Source organism: Arachis duranensis, chromosome 2, assembly GCF_000817695.3.
Source record: "Arachis duranensis cultivar V14167 chromosome 2, aradu.V14167.gnm2.J7QH, whole genome shotgun sequence".
Taxonomy (NCBI): domain Eukaryota; kingdom Viridiplantae; phylum Streptophyta; class Magnoliopsida; order Fabales; family Fabaceae; genus Arachis; species Arachis duranensis.
Window position 1 is genome coordinate 11,231,567 of NC_029773.3, and position 9,800 is coordinate 11,241,366.

Genomic DNA, 9,800 nt, shown 5'->3' on the forward strand with positions numbered 1-9,800 from the left:
GTGTGCTGTTTTTTTTTTAATTTAAATCTGCTTCATTTTAGAATTGAGCAATGCTACGTCATCAGCAAATATTATCAATTTTGGCAAGCAATCATTTATACCTATATTTACAGATGTTTTGCACATAAAAATTATATAATTTGCACTTATGTTTACCAAAAGTAGTTTCATTATTCTAAGCATTTTACATGTTTAATTTTGCACATTTTTTTCTATACTTAATTTTGCACCTTCATTTTGATACTTCTAAGATATAAACAGATATGATTGGTCCTCTAATTACTAACGGAATTGTTTTATAGGAGCCTTAAGTTCTTCTAATTACAATGAAAAGGTTCACTTAGAACCACCTAACAGGAATAATACACAAAAATTTCTATAGAAGTTTCTCCTCATCAAGTTCCTAAGTTCGTTCACATCTTGAGATGTTTGATGACTTAATGGAACTATTAGTTATTGAATCATCACCTAAAAAATTAAAATACCCTTTCTCTCCTATTATCTTTTGTTTACTAGTACTAATAATAATTATAATAAATATGATTATGAGTAAATATTAAATAAATATTTATATTATTTGTATAAAATATATTTTAAGCATTCTAACTTTTTTCTATTTAGTGAGTTTTATGTATATGTTTTATATTAAGACTTTTTCTTTAACTCCCTGTCTTGCTATTCTTTGCAGGTACAATTGCATTATTTTTGCATCTATTAGCTTATGTAATTTATAAATGGACTATGATATATTAAGCATTTTTTTGTTTCTTTTTTTTCTATTAGGTATTTCAATCATAGATGAAGCATTACATAATAATTTTAAAAGAGAGTCACACTCTATTAACTAGATGAATGGTTAAAAATTCCAATAACTTTCATTACTTTTAGTATTTTCTTATCATTATCTTTTAGTTTATTGTTTCTAATGATTAAATTTTGAGAAATTGTAGTTCTAAATATAAGAACATAGGAAGCAATCATTAAATACATAAGAATAGTGAAAAATGATTAAAACAATCACTTTTACAAAAGGTAATAATATAAGTGAGTAAAAACTTTTAAGGTGTGTTTCAAGAGAGTCATATATTTTTTTTCATCCTGAATTATTTTAATTTCTCACTATGACGTGATATTTTTTAAAAAATTTTAATTAGTTTAAATATCAAATACCCAGTTATAATAATCTATTTTATCAACTAATTTCTTTTGTCATCAAAGAGGAGACTATTTAATTTTGTTAGATATATTAAATAGTAAGATTTTAAACATATAATATTTTAGTTATTTTTTGTAAATTATGCATGGTCTAAATTTATAACATGCTACACCAACGGTATATATATGTAACATCTATTGATATTTTTTTATTTGTAATATGAATGTAATTTATTTTTATTTAGGTACCTCACCTTTCATTACATGATTATATTATGTATTATATCATGTATTTTTTATGTACATTTTAGTCACCCAATTTTTATCACATGATTATGATATGTATTTAATATGTATTTTTTTGTTACTTTTGCACAATTATACAATATTGTTCTGTTCTCATTGCATGCAAAGCTTACTCAAATGCAATTTTACCCTTTGTTCTACTGCGATCTGGACCTTTCACCCTTCAATTTCAATTATAACAGTTGTAGTGTAGCTGATAAGATTTGTCGTCTTGCTTTTGTATTCATATTTTTACAAATAATAAACTAATGTGCTTGCTTAGACTATATGCTACACTCATTAGTTATCTATAGTTTCGACAAATAATAACTATAATGTTGTTTTGCTTTCATGTCCATTGCTTCTTTATTTGTTCCTCATATCATGTCTGAGGGTCTTTCTTTTTTCTAATTTAAAGGTAACCTGATCTGCTTGCCATAAATTTTTTATTTTCTATTTGTTCTTATCTTTAATAATAGGTTCTCTTATGTTATTACCTGTAATCAGTTTCTGTAAATATTACTGATTCCATCTCTAAATAATAATATTGTACATCCTTGAGTTATTGTTTAGTTCTCTTCTCACCAAATCATTTATAAAGTCATTATCTCATACTAATTGAATTACTGAACCAATGGCTTTCTCATTCAATCTTCTCAAGGAACTTGATGCATTCACTGAGCATCATGCATGGTGCATACAAGTTATGTAATATATTATATATTCGATGTTCATGGATATTATGTTCTTAATTTTTATTATAAACTATTAGTGAGGTTTAATGGTTACTTTTTTATTTTCGATTTCTTCTCCTTTCCATACATATTGTTCATTATTGCTCCAATCCAATGCCTTTACGTATTAAAACTGATAATATTGTGTTCGATATGAACACCGTCGTGTATATTTTTAGCAGCAGTTATTTTTATTTTATTATTTCATTGAAATTAATTGCTAATTATACCATGTCCATGATTTCATAAGCATAGTTGATGTAATTTTATTCAATGTGACAATAGCATTCACATCTCCATTTGAGGCATTGATACCTAAAGATGTTTTCACTAGACCCATCAAAGCATTAAGTTAATGTGTTAATGTCATTCTTCATGCCTATATTTTGTAAAATAACTTATACAGAAAGCATTGAGTGTTATAATTATTTTGGCTTGTTATACAGAGTCGTTAGTTCCATGGTCTTATGTGCTTTGTCTACACGTAACACGGGTCCCTTTACTACAATGTGATATACCTTTAGCACCTTAATCCATATTGTTTATCATCTTATTTCCACTATTCCTCTTTGGATTTTATGTTTTGCTTTGAAATTTAAAATTTCTCTTCATGTTATTGTTGTTGTGTTTAGTATTTGTCTAGCTTTTTTTTTTATAGTTTAGCTGAACCATACATGTGATGTCACATTTTGTCAAGACACATTTTATTCATAACAATCTATAGAAGTCAAATCTTGGTTGGTATTAGATTATTAGTTTCTCTAAAAGAAAATATTTGTACTGTGTAATATTCAACATTTGGATGCACTTATTTTTTAATGTGTAACTTTAGTGAAGATACTAAAGTTCAAATTCATACAATTTCATTTTCTTTCAATTTTTAAAAGTAAAGTCATACAACTTGTCACTATGAAATCAAAGGAGAGTGGCTATTTCTAAGGGATGCTTCTGGGTTCCGGTGAGTACCAAAGGTTGTTACAAGAACATTTCTCTGCACTCTAGAGAAATGTAATATTTTGAAAAACTTACAGGGACTAATTTAACATTATGTTCTGTAACGCAGTTAGATATTCAGTTAGAATTTAAAACGAAGCTATTCAAATTCATTTAGATTTTGTATTATAGGTGGGTTTAGTTATATTAGAATGGAAAAGTATAGGTAAACAACGAAAATATTAAACAATGTAAATAATAGATATATCAGATGTTCATTTTATTAGTGTACGGATGGTTATTTTAATATTAAAATTTAGAGGGTTAATTTGGAAGTGTAGTGTGTTTTTATTTGATTGGTGGTTGTTCATATTGTTCAACAAAATCATTGTTCCCCTAGCATTCCCCTATTAGAATATCCAATATGAAGACTCTCCAGTCTCCAATGAAAAAAGTGGATGATGTGGACAATAGTTTATTCATTATACATATGTGAGAGTTCAGGAAAAACTATAGAAGAAACAAGTAAAGTGATAGCTTTTAATAATCATGTTTACAACCATGATTTATTTGAAACATTTGATCATCTAATATGTGAAAGCTTTGTTGGTGTTTTTTCTTTCATTCTTTATTTTATTTTATTGGGTGTGGGTCATTGGGGGATTGGATATTTATCTCTTTTTTTCTTTTATGTTGGAGTTTTTTATTGTGTCGTTGCTGAGGTGAAAATTTGTTGCAGTGAGTTGATGAGTATTCAAGTTAAGCACATAGATGAAGTTCTTGCTTTACTGCATTCAATGAAGAGGTTCCTTGATCTGTCGATGGTTCCTGGCTTGACAATAAAGAGGAAGAGTTGAACTTTGGCCTTTTGGAGAGACAAAAGAAAATGGAACTGTAAATACAAAAAGAAAGGAAAAGGAAAAGAGAATTAAGATGTGTGTTCATCATATGTCTCAAAAATTTGAGGAGGTTAATAATCCCAGCAATATAATAAAACTCATGTAGGAATTTGTCATACATTGTCAAATAATTAGGGTGCTGAAGCTCTTCATGACATGTTAATTAATATAAAACTTACTCATTTAACATATCTAATAGCAACATTATTTTTTCTCCTTATAGTATGTCAGATTTTTTTACTATGTTTTTTACAATCTATATTATGATGTTAAAGTGAGTTGTCTCTTAAATGCAGCTTAAAAAAGATGTAGATATGTTTTGCATTGACACCATTAGCAGAAAACAAAAAATACCTATTCTAATAAATTGTTAATTATGATTATGATGTAAAATTCTTTGTTTTATATTCTGCTACTACTACTTGATTTATCAAGCACATGAAGATGCAACAATGTAGACGACTCTAAATCGCACTTGATCTCGAGAGTTAGTTATTCTCATTTTGATTAAAAGTGTTATAAGATTTTTCATTTTTGCTAGATACATTTGAATGCTTTCTATGTTCCAACTGTTTATATAGATGTAAGATTGAGCAAGATAGATTAAGTATCTCCCGTGATTCGCATGGACAATGCATTCGAAACACATAAATTTAGAATAAATCAATGTAAGAATTCATGTAATTATATAAATTAACATTAAATTTAATATCATGTAATTATATAATATTTATAGCATTTTGAGGAAAATGAGATGTAAACGTTCAAAATTTATTGGTGTTTTTAATGTTTGTGGTTATATAAGTGTTTTTTTCTATTATTATCTATTGGTGTTAAACATGTATGATTTTTAAACTCAAAATTATTCAAATACAAATAAATTATGTAGTATCTTTTTTAGGTTCAATTTTTTAGTTATGGAACCCGTTAGTGTGCTTTCCCCGGATATGGAAATAGGGAGTGATAAACGAGAAGGTGGGACAACTTTATGTCATTTTTAGGTGAAAAAATTCGGAGGGTCCGAGTTATTTGTTAAGCAAAAATAAACAAACAAGTCGGAGGGTACGACTTGTTGATGGCTGGAATTTGAATTTTAACAATGCAAAACGGTAAAAGTGTGCAACTCGTTCAACAGTCTCAGGTCTCGTATTCGTATTCTTCTTCAAACTTGCTCGTCTTCTTCTTCTAGTTCTCTGCATTTATATTTTTGAATATATACCCATTTTAGTCAATTTTAAACTGGACACTTTAGTCCCCAACTAAAATTAATTACTCGATTGGTCCCTAACAATTAATTCTGTCAGTCACTTAAGTCCTTTACTCCGTTAATTCTAACAGAGGACAAAATAGTTCCTGACAATTCTAACAGGGGACAAAATGGTCCCTGATTTCTTCTGTTCGTAAACGACACTCTTCTCTCCCAATTTTCATCATATCTTGTATAACACTAATAGTCTAACACTATAACTTCAAACTACACAATGCACACTCTATAAATTTAATGTTCACAAGAAAAAAAATTATCAACTTATTCTCAACCAATTCATACTCACGAAACTAATGCCTATGTCTCTCAACTAGTTGTCGTCTTCGATGGATCCATGAATCTAGACAGTAAGCCTGATTTGTTAAGACTCGTCGTCGTCGTTGCCATTTCCCTCCTCCTCTGCCTTAACATCTCCATGACCACATTGTCCACTACTTCGATCGCTTTCTTCACCTTCTTCTCCGAACCAATGTTCAGTAATCGCTTCAGTTTCCATACGAGCGGCAACGGCGATATTGCTAGTTGTAATAGCTTAAATGCGAGGTCGAAGCTGTCTGCCAATTTGGACTCCGAAAAAGAAGAAATGAAGCATTCTATATCAATTTCAAATGAGAATTTGCATATGATGTCGAAGGAGAATCTTCTCTTGATATTCTAATGTCCAATAATCTATATTGCTTGCCGGAGAGTGGAGAAAGGCGTGCCCTTGGAGTAGTTGTGAAACTTAGTCTTGAGGATGTCGTGGACGTTGTCGGGGTTGGAGGTGATATTATCAAAGACGTGAAAGTAGATGCTTTTGGTGGGTGAAATGCAGAGGAGGTAGATGTACTAGTCACAAAGATTTAGAAAGTGTGTGGTCCATGACATATTGAGGTAGGTGCGACACGTGTGATAATTACACCATGGCTTAATCTTGGAGCTAAAGAGGAGGAAGGAAAAGATGGAAAAGAAGATTGTGAAGGTGAAGAAGGAGAGTATAAATGTTAGGATTATGTGAGATATGATAAAAATTGGGAAAGAATAGTGTCGTTTTTTGAATAAAGGGGTCAGAGATTATTTTGTCCCTTGTTAGAGTTGTCAGAGATCATTTTGTCCCATGTTAGAGTTTTCAGGGACCATTTTGTCTTCCGTTAGAGTTGACGGAGCTAAGGACCTAAGTGACTGACGGAATTAATTGTTAGGGACGAATCGAGTAATTAATTTTAGTTAGGGACTAAAATGTCTGGTTTGAAATTCTTTGAGGACCAAAATGGGTATATACTCTATATTTTTCTCCTTCATGGTATGTAACTCAAAAATTGTTAGTGTAGTTTCTGTTATTATTTAGTAGAGTGAGAGAAATTGATGATAGAGTACTTTTAAAAGTGTATTATTTTGGATGATAGAGTACAAAAATAATACACATTTCTATTCAGCTTCTAACAATAACAACAACAATAATAAACTTCTTAACAATAATAATTTTAATTATAAAATATTAAAAAATTTAAAAAAAAAACATACATCCGGTAAAAATGATAATAATTGCTAAATTCAATTTCTAACCACAACAATAATAATTAACCACCTAACAATAATATCTAGAATTACGAAATATAAAAAAATTAAAAAATTTAAAAAAAACTTACATATTTTGGATGACTGAGATCATGTATAACATGAAGTTCAGGACGATTAACATCTCTATTTTTTTTTCTTTGACATCTTCAGCTTGCTATCACCATGCAAGTTTGGAGGGTGGAGAAAGGAGGAAGACGAACTGGTAATGGGTATTGTTTGGTGAAAAGAGTAAAATGAAAACGGATGGTGAGTGTGGGAGATTAATGTTGGGTAGGACACCATTGAGGGGAGCCAGCTGAGCGTGACAAGTGGCAAGTGAAGCACAAGTCGGAGGGTTTGTTTTCTCACCTACAACACAGACCGTCCGAATAACATCATACAAGACACACCGATTTGTGGTTTACCTGACACCACACTCAGCACCCCCTTTTTCCATAATAGAGTCTAACACATACTATACTTTCATATGAAAATTAAAAAACGTCTTTTTTACCTATCCATTTCTTTTATTTTTTAACTCATTGTGTTATTCAATCATATTAATGTAGCATTGTGTATTAGACATTCCAAACGTACCATGGGTTATTCTTTAGAAAATATATATAATGTTTAATAAATTATTTTTTTATATAAAAAAATATAATATTTGCTATAATGTATAATTAAAACTAAATAATTAATTACATTCAACTTGACTTATAAATTCTTTTTTTAGTATAATATGCTCATTGAATCATAAAGGAGGTTGTCAAAAAACAAGCAAGACTATTTAATTTTATTAGATTTATTAAGTAGTAAGATTTTAGACATATAATACTTTAATTATTTTTTTGTAAAATATGTATTGTGTAAATTTATAATATGCTTATCAGATGATTATGATATGATATTAACCATGTGATCATTCAAGTTTTTTTAATAGTTGTTAATGAATATTTAACAAGTTGGAGATGTTTGTATATTCAAAGTTATATTAACACATCCATTTAAGTTGAAGGTGGACATATTCAAGTATGTGTGAGTTTAGATGTTTTTTATTCATGTACTTTTTATCTAATTTTTTTCTTATATAATGAACATGAAAAATTCTTTTTTGTTATATAATATGACATAAAAAAATACTTTTTAACATTAGTAATTAACATATAAAAAATAATTTCAATTTTTCATTCAATGAAAAAAATCTGCGTATGTTAATTTAATTTGATTAATAGTTGACATTATGTTATATGCATATATAATATATTTTTTTATTCCTGTACTGAATGTACAATTAATATATTTTTTGACCGTACTAAATATTTTCCATGCATCGCATAGGTCATTTACTAGTAAAATATTAAAATCTAGTTCGAATTTAATTAAATTAAAGTAATCCGATCTCATGTACGGCCCTTATTGGAAACCACAGTCCAAGGTAACGTGGGAACATAATAACAAACGAGTTTTGTTAGAATAGCAAAGAGGCAACTAATTAAAGAATTAATTTATTATAAAAAACTTTTTTTTTAAGTTAAAAGTCAAATTCGAATCCCAATTTTTAAGTGAGTATAAAAAAATTATATCATTTAAGTTATAGTTTGTTGACAAAATTTTTTTTATTATTTTAATTTTAAAATTTTAAAATTAAAAATTAAAACAAATTAGTTTAAATTGACTTATATTATAATTGACTCCGTCACCAAAAAAAAATATTATAATTGACTCCCTTAACTTTTTCACAACGAACATAGAGTTGTGAAAAACTAAAAATTGCATCTCCAAAAGAAAGAAATAAAAAATTGATCTGCCCTTCATCAGAAATTAATTTAAGAAAGGACAAAAAATAGTATTATTTAATAATATTATATTATGATATATTATACAAAAATATGAATCTACAAATAAATAAATATGCAAAACGTAACCTGTGTTTGACAATAAAAAAACTGTAAAACACAATTTGTACTTGACATTTTTTTTTAAAAAAAGAAAAAACTAACTTCAAAACGCAACCTGCATTTTGACATGTGGGTGGTTACATGGCCAAAACGTGGCTCGTTTGACCAGAAAAAAAACAAATTGCAATGGCAGGTGCGAAAAATAACATGTAACCTGTATTTTGCAGGTGCATCACTCCACAAGTAAATGCATGTGCGACACCTGTTTTTGAGTTGAATGCTTTTCTCTTTGACTTGATTTTTATATTGTTCTCAAGCTGCATTTTGAAGTTAAACAAAAGAGAGAGTAAAGCTTCGTGAGTGAGAGGTTAAACAACCGTGTTTGTCAACTTTAATTACATTCATTTTTTTAATTTAGTTAAAATAATTCATAATTTTACATTAACTGCAGAGTATATTATTAAATACTTAGATAATCTTAAATATGTAAAATTTTTTTAATTTTTTATTAGTATATTGAGCTATATTTTGTTAATGTTATATCATTATTGTTATTATTAGGGATAAGTATGATTTTGGTCCCTAATGTAGAGGCCAAAAATTTATTTCGTCCCGTCCTTTTTTTCACTATAAAATGGTCTCCATGATTTCAGTTTGTTTTAAAACCGTCCTCTGGACCAAAATGCCCTTATCCCTTTCCTTCTTTCCCAAAATCCCAAAAGCACAAGCAAAAACACCAGAAGCACAAGCAGAAGCACTAGCAGAAACAACAACAGTTATCAATTAAACAAAGCAGCAGCAGGACAACAACAACAACAACAACAACAACAACAACAACGAAACACCAATGAAACAACAATGGAATCAAGTAGAAACAGAAGAAGTAAGAGCAGAAATAGAACAACAACAACAACAAAAATAATGTAACAATATAATCAATCAAGCAACCAGAAACAACAATAATAAAAAATCAACAACATAATTAAAGCAAAAGCAGAATGGAAGAAGAAGAAGAAGTGGCGGGCGGGCAGTGGGGGATCAGAGACGGCAGGACGGCGGTGCGGTGGTGCGGTGGTGCGTCGGTGCG